A 14627-nucleotide genomic window follows, 5' to 3' on the forward strand; every position below is an offset into this window, starting at 1 on the left:
GCTTGGAGTTGGAGAAGGCAGAGTTTCAGGGACTCCTCTGTGTGGAACGACCTCTGTTATCCAGTTTTATGATGTCTCAGCTATAGCGACTCTGCTGCGCTCTCTGGGAGGGGAAGGGCTCAATAGAGGAACAATAGATACTGCTGGCACTTTTGTCAGAGAGAGATCCTCACCTCTGGCTCTCACTCCAACTCAGTGTCACTCCCCTATAAGTCCCTGGTGCCCCTGGAGTGACCAACTTGGCGCTTGTGCTCAAAGAGAGCAGGTCTGTCACCGTGAAAGTCCAGTTTCAGACATGACCCCTTTAAAAGGCATCTGCGGCTGCTGGCTACCCCTGCTGCAGCCTCTGTCCCACTCAGCTGCTCGAGACCGACAGCCTTGCATTCTTGCCCCTTCTTACCTCTTCTCTTTGCAGTGTGATTTCTTAGTTCTCTCCCTAGTTGTAGGTCCTTTTTTTTAAATCTAGTTCCCAGGCAAATTTCCTTGCTATTTGTTCCATATTCTGTCACACTTTGATTTGGTCATAAGAGGGATGAACAAAGCCTCTATCATCTACAGCATTTTGTTTTCTCCTCCAGTTTGATAATATTTTGATGAGGATTTTTGTATCTATGTTCATCAGGTATATTGACATAACTTTCCTTCATGTAATGTCTTTGGTTATGATATCAGGGTAATGGTGGCCTTGTAAAATAAGCTTGGGAGACTTTCCTCTTGAATTTTTTGATATCATTTGACAAAAATAGGTGTTAACATCTTTTGAATGTTTGGTAAAATTCACCTGTGAATCTATCTACCCTAGGACTTTTGTTCATTGGGAGATTTATGATTACTGATTCGATTTCATTAGTAGTAGTAATTGGTCTGTTGAGATTTTCTGTTTCTTATTGACTTAGTCTTGGGAAATTGTATGCTTTTAGGAATGTATCCATTTTGTCCATATCGTCCAGTTTGATGGCATATAATTGCTCATGGTATTTTCTTATAATCTTTTCTATTTCTGTGGAGTCATTTATCACTTCTCCTTTATTTCTAATTTTATTTATTTGGGTACAGTCTCATTTTTTTCTTCATGAGGTTGGTTAAAAGTTTATGAGTCTATGGCCATGCCACCCTGAACATGCCCAATCTCATCTGATCTCGGAGGCTAAGCAGGGTCAGGCCTGATTAGTACTTGGATGGGAGACAACCTAGGAAAACCAGGTGCTGTAGGTGGAAAAAAATGTTTATGAATTTTCTTTATCTTTTCAAAGAACCATCTCAGTTTTATTGATCTTTCATATTGGTATTTCCTTCCTTCTACTCACTTTGGGCTTTATTTGTTTTTCATGTTCTATATTCATTTAACTGTTTAGTTACATTGTTTATTAGGGCTTTTTCTTGTTTCTTGAGGTAGGTCTGTATTGCTATGGATTTCCTTCTTAGTAATACTTTTGCTGTGTCCCATAGATTTTGAGTCACATTTTAATTTTCATTTGTATCAAGGTATCTTTTGATTTATTCCTAATCTCATTGACCCATTATTGTTTATTAGACTGTTATGTTTATTAGCCTCCATGTGTTTGTTTATTTTTCATTTTTTTTCCTTGTAATTGATTTCTAGCATCAAATCATTGTGATCGGAGAAGATGCTTGATATAATTTCAGTCTTCTTAAATTTATTGAGACTTGTTTGTGGCTTAATATGTGGTCTGTTTTGGAAAATGTTTCATGTGCACTTGAAAAGAATGCATATTCTGTTGCTTTGGGGGTGAAATGCTCTAAAGATATCAATTAAATCTATCAGGCCCACTGTGTTATTTAAGCCTGCTGTTTCCTTGTTGATTTTCTGTCTGAAAGATCTGCCCATTGGTGTCAATATGGCGTTAAGTCCCATACTACAGAAGTCTCCAAACTTTTTGGCACCAGGGACTGGTGCTCTTATGAGAATCTAATGCCTGATGATTTGAGGTGGAGCTGAGGTGGTGATGCTAGCACTGGGGAGCAGCTGCAAATACAGATGAAACTTTACTCACTAGCCTGATGCTAACCTCCTGCTGTTTGGCCTGGTTCTTAAAAGGCCAAGAACTGGTACTAGTCCACGGCTCAGGGGTTGGAGACTCCTGCCGTACTAAGACTGTATCACTGTCAATCTCTCTCTTTATGTTGCTCAATATTTGCTTTATATGTTTAGGTGCTCCTATGTTTGGTACATAAATGTTTGCTAAGGTTATGTCCTCTTTTTGAATTGATCCTTTTATCATTATATAATGCACTTCATTGTCTCCTATTATAACCTTTGTTTTACAGTCTATTGTGTGTGATATAAGTTTTGCTACCCCACCTTTTGCTTATTTTCATTTGTGTGAAATATCTTTTCCCATTCCTTTACTTTCAGTCTGTGTTTCTTTTGATTTGAAGGAGATCTCTTATAGACACCTTATGTAAGTGTCTTATTCTCTTATCCATTCAGCTCTTCTATGTCTTTTGATTGGAACATTTAATCCACTTAATATGATTATTAATAGGTACAGAGTTATTGCCACTTTATTATTTAATTTATGGTCCCCCTGCCCTGGTCTTCATCTTAAAGAAGTTCTTAAAGAATTCTTGTAATACTGGCTTGGAGGTGATGTATTCTTTAGCATTCTCTTGTCAGAGAAGCTCTTTATCTCTTTTTCAATTTTAATTGATAGCCTTGCTAGGTAGTGTAGTCTTGGTTGTAGGTCCTTGCTTTTTATCACTTTGAATATTTTGTGACCAACGCTTCTGGTCTGAAAAATTTCTGTTGAGAAATCAGCTGATATTCTTATGGAAGCTTTCTCAAAAGTAACTAGTTGCCTTTCTCTTGCTGCTTTTAAGATTCACCTCTTGTCTTTTTTTTAATTTTTATTTTTGGCATTTTAAATATGATGTGTGTTTGTGTGGGACTATCTAGGTTTGTCTTGTTTGGGACTCTGTGCTTTTTGAATATATATGTCTATTTTCTTCACTAGGTTAGGGAAGATTTCCATCAAGATTTCTTCAAATAGGTTCTCAAGCCTCTGCTTTTTGTCTTCTTTTTCTGGTTCCCTTATGATGCAAATGTTGTTATGGTGGACGTTGTCCAAGAGGTTCCTCAAACTTTCTTCATTTTTTGACTTTTTTTATTTTTGACCTACTGACTTGGTGTTTTCTGCTGCCTTCTCATTCAAATCGCTGATTCAGTCCTCTGCTTCCCTAATCTACTTTTGATTCCTTTTAGTGTACTTTTTATTTCAATTATTGTATTATTTATTTCTGACTGGTTCTATTTTATGTTTTCTGTGTCTTTTTTTATACTTATTGTGTCTTTGTTGAAGTTCTCATTGAGATCGTCTATTTTTCCCCTAAATACTTTGAGTATCATTATAACCAGTGTTTTTTTTTAAATTAAATTTATTGGGGTAACATTGTTTAATGAAATTATATAGGTTTTAAGTATACAATTCAATAGCATGTCATCTGTATATTGCATTGTGTGTTCGCCACCCAAAAGTTAAATTTCCTTCTGTCACTAAATATTTGAAATCCTTTCTCCAAATGACCTTCTCCCTCCTCCACTTCCTTCTGGTAATCACTAATCTACTGTCTATGTCCATGAGTCACTGTTTATTTGTCATGTTTGTTGCTTTTTGGTTTATATCCCACATATAAGTAATATCAGGTGATTTTCAACTTTTTCTGTCTGGTTTATTTTGCTTAGCATGATAATCTTAAGATCTATCCATGTTGGTGCAAATGGCAGTATTTCATCTTTTCCTATAGCTGAATAATATTCCATTGCATATATGTACCACAACTTATTTATCCAATCATCTATCAAAAGATTCTTCAGTTGTTTCCACGTCTTGGCCACCATGACTAGTGCTGCAATAAACATCAGAATGAATATATCTTTATAGGTAAATGTTTTCAATTTGGGGGGTAGATAACCAGAAAAGGGATTGTACGGTCATATAGTAATTCTATTTTAAATTTTTTCAAGAAACTCCATACTGTTTTCCATAGTGGCTATACCAATTCACATTCCCACCAGCCGTATATGAGGGTTCCTGAGTGTTCCTCCCACAACCTCTCCAACACTTGTTACTCATTGATAATAGCCATACTTAAGGTATGAAGTGGTATCTCACTTTGATTTTAATTTGCACTTCTGTAATAGCCAGTGAAGTTGAGCATATCCTCCTATATTTATTGGCCAATTGTATGTCCTCTAGGGAGAAGTGTCTGATCAGATCCTCTGCTCATTTTCAATTGGATTATTTGTTTTTTGTTGTTGTTGAGCCATATGAGTTTTTTATATATTTTGGATATTAGCCTTTTTTAAGAGGCTTTATTTGCAAATATCTTCTCCCATTCTGATGGTTCCCTCTTTGTCTTGTTGAAGGTGTCTTTTGTTGTTCATAAGCTTTTTAGTTTGATATAGTCCCATTCATTTATTTTGCTTTTACATCCTTTGCCTTTGATGTTAAATTAATAAAATCTCTAAATCGAAGGTCCATGAGTTTAGTACCTATGTTTTCTTCTATGTAATTTATTGTTTCAGATCTTATATTTAGATCTTTGAACCATTTTGAGTTAATTTTGATGTATGGTGACAGATAGCAGTCTAGTTTCATTCTTCCGCATGTGGCTTTCCAATTTTCCCAGCACCATTTTTGGAGAGGCTGTCTTTTCTCCATTGTATGTTTGTCAAAATTCATTTGTTCATATATACATGGGGGTTTATTTCTAGACTCTCAATTCTGTTCCATTGGTCTGTGTGTCTGTTTTCCTGCCAATATCATGCTGTTTTGATAATTGTCACTTTGTAGTATAATTTTAAGTAATGAGAATGATACCTCCAGCATTTTTCTTTTTTCTCGGGATTACTTTGGCTATTTAGGGTCTTTCGTGCTTCCATACAAATCTAATGATTTTGTTGTTGTTGTTGTTGTTGTTTTTTAATGTCATTGGGGTTTGGATGAGGATTACATTAAATCTGTATATTGCTTTGTGTAATATGGCCATTTTAGTTATGTTGATTCTTCTAGTCCAGGAACACAGAACATTTTGCCATTTTTTGTGTCTCCTTTAATTTTTTCATATTAATATTTCATAATATCTAGTGTGTAGATCTTTCACAAGCTTTGTTAAGTTTATTCCTATGTATTTTATTATTTTTGTCGCAATTGCAAAAGCAATTGTTTTTCCACATTTTTTTCTGAAATTTTATTGTTAGTATATAGGCATGTACTATATTTGTGTACATTTATTTTGTATTCTGAAATGTTACTGTATTTGTTTATTGCTTTAATAGTTTTTTGGTAGAGTCTTTAGGGTTTTCTGTATAGAGAATCATGACACCTGCAAAAAGTGACAATTTGACTTCTTCATTCCCAAATTGGATGGCTTTTATTTCTTTCTATTGTCTGATTGCTCTAGCTAGGATTTCTAATACTATTTTGAATAAGAGTGGTGAAAGCAGGCAAATTTGTCTTGTTCCCGATTTTAGAGGGAAAGCTTTTAGTTTTTCACCATTATGATGATATTAGCTGAGAGTTTATCATGTATGGTCTTTGTTATGTTAAAGTATTTTTCTTCTATACCCATTTTACTAAGTGTTTTAATCATAAATGAATGCTGTATTTTGTCAAATGCTTTTTCTACATCTATTGATATGACCATATGATTTTTATCCTTGATTTTGTTTATGTGGTGTATCACATTGATTGCATATATGCTGAACCACCTTCGTTCTGTAATGAACTCCACTTGATTGGATATATAAACATTTTAATGTATTGTTATATTTGATTTACTAGTATGTTTTTAAGGATTTTTGCACCTGTGTTCATGAGAGATATTGGTCTGTAGTTTTCTTTTTTTGTGTTATCTTTACCAGGTTTTGGTATCAGAGTAATATTGGCCTCATAAAATGAGTTGGGAAGTATTGCCTCCTCTTTGATTTTTTGGAAGAGTTTGAGGAGAATAGGTATTAAATCTTTGAATGTTTGGTAGAATTCACTGGTGAAGCCATCTGGTCCTGGACTTTTACTTTTTGGTAGGTTGTTGATGATTCTTTCAATTTCCATACTGCTGATCAGTCTATTTAGATTTTCCAATTCTTCTTGATTTAGTCTAGGAAGATTGTATATTTCTAAGAACTTGTCCATTTCTTCTAGGTTATTGAATTTGATGGCATATATTCTTTCACAGTATTCTTGTATTATCCTTTGTATTTCTGTGGTATCTATTATAGTATCTCTTTCATTTCTGATTTTGTTTATTTTGCATTTTCTCTGAGTTTAGCCATGGGTTTGTCAATTTTATTGATCTTTTTAAAGAACTAGCTCTTTGTTGCATTAATTTTTTCTATTGTCTTTTTGTCTTCAATTTTATTTAATTCTGCTCTAATTTTTATTATTTCCATCCTTCTCTTTACTTTGGGTTTCATTTTGTCTTTTTCTAGCTTTTTAAGACATAATATTAAGTTGTTTATATGGAATCTTTCCTGTTTCTTGAGATAAGCCCATAATGATATAAACTTTCCTCTAATGATTGTTTTTGCTGTTTCCTAGCAGTCTCCAAACTTTTTGGCACCAGGGACCAGTACTCCTATGGGAATCTTATTCCTGATGATCTGAAATGGAGCGGAGGTGGTGATGCTAGTGCCTGGGAGTGGCTGAAAATACAAATGAAGCTTTGCTTGCTCTCCCACTACTCACTTCCTGCTATGCAGCCTGGTTCACAGTTGGGGATCCTTGTTTTATCCCAAAAGTTTTGATATGTTGTACTTTTCTTCTCATTTTTTTTCTATACATCTCTCGATCTCTCCTTTTATTTCTTCTTTGACCCAGTCATTCTGTAGTAGCACGCTGTTTAATCTCCACATATTTGTAGTTTTTCCCACTTTCTTTTTACAATTGATCTCCAGTTTCAAAGCATTATGGTCAGAGAATATGCTTGGTAAGAATTCAATCTTTTTAAATTTGTTAAGATTAGCTTTGACTCAACATATGGTCTATCCTTGAGAATGTTTCATGTGGACTAGAGAAGTATGCATAAGCTGCTGTTTTCAGACAAAAGGCTCTATAAATGTCAATTATGTCCATTTGGTCTCATGTGTCATTTAAGGCTGATATTTCCTTATTGATTTTGTATTTGGATGATCTATCTGTAGCAGTCATTGGGGTATTTAGGTCCCTTGCTATAATTTTTTTGTCAGTTTCTCCCTTTAGTTCTGTTAGTAGTTCCTTTATATATTTTGTTGCTCCCAGATTGGGACCATGTATATTGATAAATGCTATGTCTTCTTGTTGTATGGTCCCCTCTGTCACTATGAAGTGTCCATCATTGTCTTTTGTTACCATTTTTATCCTAATGTCTATTTTGTCATATATGTCTGGCTATACCTACTTTTCTCTGTCTGGATGTCATTTGCTTGGAGTATCCTTTTCCACCCTTTCATCGTGAGTCTAGATTTGTCATTGCAGCTGAGATGTGTCTCTTGAAGGCTGCGTATGGTTGGGTTTTGCTTTTTGACCAATCTGCTACTGTGTGCCTTTTTATTGGTGAGTTCATTCCGTTTATATTTAGGGTGATTATAGATATACGAGGTTTTCCTATAGCCATTTTATCTTTTGTTTTCTGGTAGTTTGGTATCTCCATTGTTCTTTTCCCTGTGTTTCTGTCTGTTTTAGTTTGGTGGTATTTTATGATTTTTTCCCTCTATTTCCCTTTTTAATGTTATGGTTCTGGGAGGATATGGGTAAGGGATCAGACTCAGTGGCTTTGTTTTCTGGCTGGCAGTCGCACCTACTAGAACACAGCTTTCTACTTCTATATTCTGGTCTTCACCATGATTGATCACTGAATTCAGCTGTGGTATATGCTGATCACTCAGTCACAAATGCTCAGAGCTACAGAGAGTGTACACAGCATCCTGATTCATCCCATATCCCCAAGTCTCACAGTGAGATTCAGGCTGTATCTGCAGCACCCATCTCTGCTCTTCTCCCTTCCCTCCTCCTGTTTGCCCTGATTCACCCACATTTAGATGTTTTGATGCACAGATCTCTTAGAAGTGTTTGTGTATTAGGCTGGAAATCCTTGTTGGACTATAGCTGTTCAACTTGGTGTAATTTTAACTGGAGAGATCAAGGGGACCCCTCATGCCACCATGCTTCTGATGCCACTTTCCTTATAACCAGTATTTTGAACTTTGTATCTGTTAGGTTGCTTGCCTCCATTTCATTTAGTTCTTTTTTTTTTCTGGAGTGTTCTTTTGTTTTTTCCTTTGAGACATGTTTCTTTGTTTTCTCATTTTGACTAACCCTCTGTGTTTGTTTTTATATATTAGGTAGATTTCCTGCATCTCCTAGTCATGGCCAGGTGGCCTTATGTAGTAGGTGCCCTGTGTGACCTAGTGTCGCAGTCTCCCTGATCATCTATGCTGGCTGCTCCAGGAGTATTTATTTTGTGGGTTGTGTGTGCTCTCCTGTTGTAGTTAAGCCTTGATTGCTGTTGGCACATCGATGGGTGGGATTGATTTGCAGAGTGACTGACAGTGAGGATTGGCCACACTCACAGGCTATGAGCTGCTGTGTGGGGACTGACTCCACAGAGTGGGATTTACTCCAATTGGCTTGTGTGCCTGTTAAAACCACCCTTTGTGTGTGCCACTTGTGGGCTAATCAGGTAATGCTCTGTTGTGGTCTAACGTTAGTTTCTGGGTGTGTTGGTTCTGGGACTCCTTGGGAGAGGCTCCTATGTAAGCCAAAGTCAGCCATTGCATTTGACCACCCCGGTGCTGCCTGGTAGGAGCTACAAAGCTATCCACATTTGGTCTCTGCTTGTGCTGTTCCTAGAGGCACTTGGGAGAGGTCACACTGTTAATCAAGGCTAGTTGTCACCAGTAATGGTCCTGAGACAGTTTAGCAAAAGGCCCATAACACTCCAATGTCTGAGATCACCTATCGGCTGCTAATAAGACTCAGCAGCTGAAAGGTCCTAGGGTGGTATGTGAATTGTGTGAGGCAAGTCCCAAGAAATCACCAGAGTATGGCTATTGGTAATCACCAGGTTAGTGCAGATTTGTGTCAGTGCTGAGCCTGTGGCCACTCACAAAATTTTAGATCGCACTGAGACCAGCTGTTGCCTACCTTGGGTCTACAGACTCCTGAAATTTGTTCAAGTACTGCAGCTCAGGCTATGGCTGGTTGACTGCCACCAAAAGTGTCTCTGGAGGCGTGCGAGCTGAGGCCTGTTGATTGTCTCTGAAAGACCCTCTTGTCATGATGGTGGTGATGGGATTGGTTGCTCAATAATGAATATGACTTCACAATTTGTGCATTAGGTAGGGCAGGGTCCCAAGTAGTCAACAGGATGGAGCAAGAGGACTTCACCAGGCCAGTGTAGATTCACATTTGGCTGTGTTGGAGGATGGCTCAACACAGGAAAGGTGGTACCTGCCTTTAGGCTGCACCAGAGAAGGATTCATCACAGGGATAAAGGCAGCTGTCCCTCCAGGCCTCACTCTGAAGCTACACAACTTGGGCTTTCTCTGTATGTCTCTGGCACCTCCCAAACTACTGTCCCTCCACCAGAGCACAGAGTGAGTGCATGTGAGCAAATTAGTCTGTGTGCAGGCTCTTCAAGGGGGCACCTGGGTCTCCAGCAGTCTTCTGTTTCACCTGGATGGTCAGAATCCCCAGTGACTTTTACAGTCAGATTTTGGGAGGACTTCTCTTCCTGGCCCTGGTATCCTGGAATGGGGGCCCCAGTGTGGTGCTGGAGTCCCTCATTCCCCTGGAAAGACCACCTCAGTGAAGATATTCCTCCTGATGCTCAACTGCCACATGCAGTTGCATGGCCAGTCTGTTTTGAGTCTCCATCCTTCCTACCAGTCTTGATATGGCCTCTTCTTTATAGCCTTAGTTATAGGAGTTATAACTAAGTCTTCAGATGGTTCTCCAGGTTGACTGTTCTATAATTTTGTTGTGATTTTAATGCAGTCTTGAGAGGAGGCAGGCACAGTGCTACCTACTCTGCCATCTTGACTGGAACTCCTATCGTGTCTCATTCTTATAAAGCAGTTCAATACACTACTCTTGTCATATTTCTTCCATAGTTAGTCCACCAGTATTTAAAAATATTACTATAATATTAATATATAACCTTATTTCTGTCCAGGTTTTCAAGAATTCCAAATTAGTGTGTTTCAAATCAATGATCACCTTTTAGTATTTTAACAAATTTATTTAGGAAAAGAATTTTTCATCACGCCTTGTGCCTCTTTTTTCTTTTTATTGGTCCTTGACCTTATTTTAGTTGGTTTCTCTCTATTGTTAATGCTTCTGTTATTTGGAGGGACTATTTTGATATTCCAGTTGGATTTTAAATCACCTGACAGTGACACAAATTTTGAAAATTTTACTTATTTATCAGAAAAAAAGTGTATCTGTTAAGAGATTCCAGAACCTTCAATATTATGAAAATCCTGTTTTTTTGCAATGTGATTTTTTTTAAAAAATGGTCTTACTTGACAGAAGGATTACAAATAATTACTTTCCCATTTCTCTTTTGGTCATTCATCTCTAAAATTTAGTTTTAGTACCCTCTCCATTGCAGATTATGGTACTTCTCTGGATCTCTACTTGGTTTTAGTCATGTATTTCATAACCAGGATGTGGCTCCACCAGGCTTTTGTGGATGATACTATCAACTGTGTTGTAATGGCTCATAGGATTTGATAGAGGCTATTATATATCTAAATGTCTGAAATTAGACCTGGATTTTGTAAAATGTAATGAAATGAAAACTAATGACTTTTAAATGTGTTTTGGCTCTGTGGTATATAGTCACAACCCTAATATATCAGGAAATCTTGTCCTTATTTCCCTCATGATCAAATGCTTTATTATTCCTTCACTTGTCTATTGAATTTTGCATGTAAATCTCAGTGTTCCTTACGCATTATTAATGCCATAAAGCTGGGGTGCTCTAATTACCAATGTTTCTCCATTCTTAAATTATTTGCTCTTTCTGGGTTGTCTTTATGACTTCAGTACATTAGTGGCTGATCCAATCTCAGGCCTATAACCTTTCCCACCTCACCTAGTGTGTCTTTTTTTAAAGAGGTTGTAGAAATGCTTTTATAACATCTCATTTAAATGACAGCATTGAGAAAATAGAGTCATTTTTGTTCAAAAGGTCTCTGAAAGAGAAAAGTCTGTAAATTACTGTGCAGGATAACCTTTTATATGGGATTTAAAGAAAACAAAACATTTTTGAATGTAGAAATATATGAAAATAGGAAGCATATAAATTAATGATTCATTCACAAGAGGAATTTTCATTTTTCAAATAGACTTATCCTAGTTCTTAAACTGGGGAACACTTCTTAGAGTATGCAACATTTTTTTGACAGCTTATTGCTTATTTGGCAACCGCTAAGGACACAGGTTAAGAGAAAGTTAAAGTGTAGTAATTATTATGGAAGATCTACTTGTATTAATCATTTTGTTTCTGAAATAATAATATAAGCCAATGGTAAAAAAATAAGGGTAATTAAATTCCTATTTCTTGAGCACTTACTATATTCCAGGCACTTTATATATGCTGTCTCATCTAGTTATCACATCATCTCTATCAATTGTAAACTAGGTTCACAGATGAACTGACTGAATGAAGCTTGCTCAGTGTTGTACAGCAAATAAAAGCAGTGAAACTAATTTGAATTCATTTCTATCTTCAAGGATTGTACCCTTTATACATTATATAAGGCAATAGAATTGAATTAAAAAATGTCCATGCATGTGCATTTTTTCTAGACTCAACTAACATATATGGTAAAGGAAACATGTATGGTTAAATCTGGTTTCAAATCCTTGAATATCATTCAGTAAATAGTATAAGATTCTTTTCCTCACTGTTCATTCAATATGGTCTCTAAGAACTTTCTTTAATGGGAAGGTCCATCTGCTTGACAGTGATTTTATAAAACATTCTAAAGCCAAACAGAAAAGATTTCTGAATTTGTCTTTTACTGGGATGATCTGAAGTGGAGCTCCTTTCCATTAAGGTGACTTATTGATATTATGTGTTAACTCAAGGTTTTGAAGTTTCTTGACAAGTCCAATTAAGGTGTATTTATTACAATAGCATGGCATAGTAAAAGAAACATGATTACTGAAGTTAAAACAAGACTAGTAGATTCTAATGCCTCTTTTCCAAGTCATTTGCTGTAAATTCTTGGTAAAATCACTTAACTTTTCTGGGCCGCAGTTTCCTCATCTGTTCACCATTTTCTATTAAAAAAAACCCATCAAATTTCCTTAAATGAACTCAATTCTCTGTTTTCACTCTCAATCATAGAAGAGTTTCAGCCAATCATACCTCTATTCACATAGACAGGTCTTGGATGAAGATATAATCAGATTAATGAGAGTCATACTCAAGACTTTGGGGGAAAAACTGTTTTCTATTAAATGTGAATCTGAAGTGATATGAGTCTGTAGCTGCTGTGGCCATTTTATGATTGCAAGAGGAGAAATTCTTTCAGATTAAATCAGACCCAAACCAAGAGAGAATCAGGTCCTAATGATATCATTGAGTCCCTGCATCAAGCTTTGCCTGAAGTTGACAAGATTCATCTTTGAGGTTTTCATTTATATGAATAATTAAGTCCCCCTCCCCCTTTAAAAATTATTCTTCTTAAGTCCAGTTTGAATTAGTTTTTCTATCCATTCAAATCAAAATAGTCCTAATTGTTATGGAGCCTAGTAAGGCTGAGTCTGTAAGGATTAAATGAGATATTGTTTGAAAAATGCTTCATACAAAACCTACCATATAAAGAGGTCTATAAAGGTTATTTTTTTTCTCTTTCTGCAATAATATCCCTAGAGTCTGAGCCCAAGGGGAGCCTACTGTTTAATTCCAATGGTATCATTTGTGTTTCTGAGTGACTTAGCAAACCTTTGCACAAGAAGAGATGAGGATCATTCAGCAGCTGAGCTCCAACATTTTTTCTCCCTGATCTTCATACACAGGCCATAGACCATCTCAGTAAATCCTCACTAATGCCCAAATGCTGAAGTGGACTTTTTTTTTTCATTACAGAAGCTGTTTTAACAAAGGACTACTTCACGTCCTGGGCATTGAGATGATTGATGGCTTGTATGTATCAGCAATAGGGAGAAGAAGTATATCTCAGTACTCAATCACTGCTGGTGACCTTCTGTAGTCATACTTGGATAAATCTATTCTTCATTCATTTTTAATTTTCAATTCTTTTGTATAAAATTTTATTATTTTGGACACTAGTGGAAGCAGATAATATCACTCCTCTACTTAAAATCCTTTATCTTTCCATTACTTTCAGAATAAAATCCAAGTATTTTACTATACATATAAGGCCCTTCATGAACCGGCTTCTGTCTACTTTCCAAGCTTCATATCTTGCGATTCTCCAGTACAAATTCCATGTTTCAGCCAGGCCAAACCACTGGCAATTTCTTCAGCATCTTTGGCTTTCACACCAAGTATTTGCTAGTCCAGGAATGACTTTTCCCCATCCTTTACATGCTGCTAATTTTTATGTGCTATTTAAAACATAACTCAAGCTACAGTATCACTGTGGAAGTCTTAATGGAGTCCTCCCTTCTCATCTGATTTAGATACACTCCATACTAAACCCTATCATCCTATAGCACCATGCTACATGCCCTCATGAATAGAAGAGTTATGTGTTAATATAAAAGTGAATAATTATTTTATAGTAAAAAATTAGATATTTTAGATGAAGTTTAAGAAATCCGAGTTGAGAACTTGCTTTGTTTAAAGAAGATATAATAATTCCAAGACAGAGTAGCATTAGTACAGGGATAGTCAGATAGATTGAACGGAATAATAAAAAGCCAAGAAAGCAGTTGAAGACTATGTAATAATTTATAATTTCTTAAAGCTTGCTTTAAGAATGCTTAAGAAAAAAGTGGTGTAGATGATAGAGGCTCTGTTCATCCCTTTGGTGACAAAATTAAAGTTATGATAGAAACAAGGAGCAAACACCAAGGAAAATTGCCTGGGATCTAGATGAACAAGCTATACAACTAGGGAGAGAACTAAGAAATCACCTTGTAGTGACAGAATGCAGGACGGGGCAATGATGCAAGGCTGCCCCACCTCCAGTGGCTGAATGGGACAGAGGCCATAGCAGCAGCAGCAGCAGCTGCCTCTTAAAGGGGCCATGTCCGTGAGCGGACTTTCACGGTGACAGACCTGCTCCCTCTGAGTACTAGCACCAGTTCAGCTGCTCCGAGGGCACCAGGGACTTATAGGAAGACACTGAGTTGTCGGAGTGAGGGCGAGGGGAGAGTTGCTCTGTACAGAGGTTCCCACGGTATCCATTGTTCCTCTGTTGAGCCCTCACCCCTGCCAGTGTGTGGACTCAGTGTAGCCATAGCGGAGATGTCATCGAACTGGATAAAAGAAGTCTGTCCACCCAGAGGATATTACCTGAAACTCCGTCTCTCCCAACTCACAGCCTCACCCGAGCTACATCAATGTGTGTCCTCTCTTAGTCACCTGCCCCTTGCTGAGCAGTGACTCACACTGATGGCAGCTGGCCTCGGTTTCTGGTGTGGCCT

At 36.9% G+C, this 14627-nt stretch overlaps 1 pseudogene; it reads left to right on the top strand.

Annotated features, from left to right (window-relative positions):
* The first annotated feature begins 1096 nt into the window (after positions 1 to 1096).
* On the top strand, positions 1097 to 1215 carry LOC112484946 (annotated as a pseudogene).
* Positions 1216 to 14627: the final 13412 nt, after the last annotated feature.

The sequence above is a fragment of the Pteropus alecto genome, unplaced genomic scaffold (genome assembly GCF_000325575.1).
Source record: "Pteropus alecto unplaced genomic scaffold, ASM32557v1 scaffold208, whole genome shotgun sequence".
Lineage (NCBI taxonomy): Eukaryota > Metazoa > Chordata > Mammalia > Chiroptera > Pteropodidae > Pteropus > Pteropus alecto.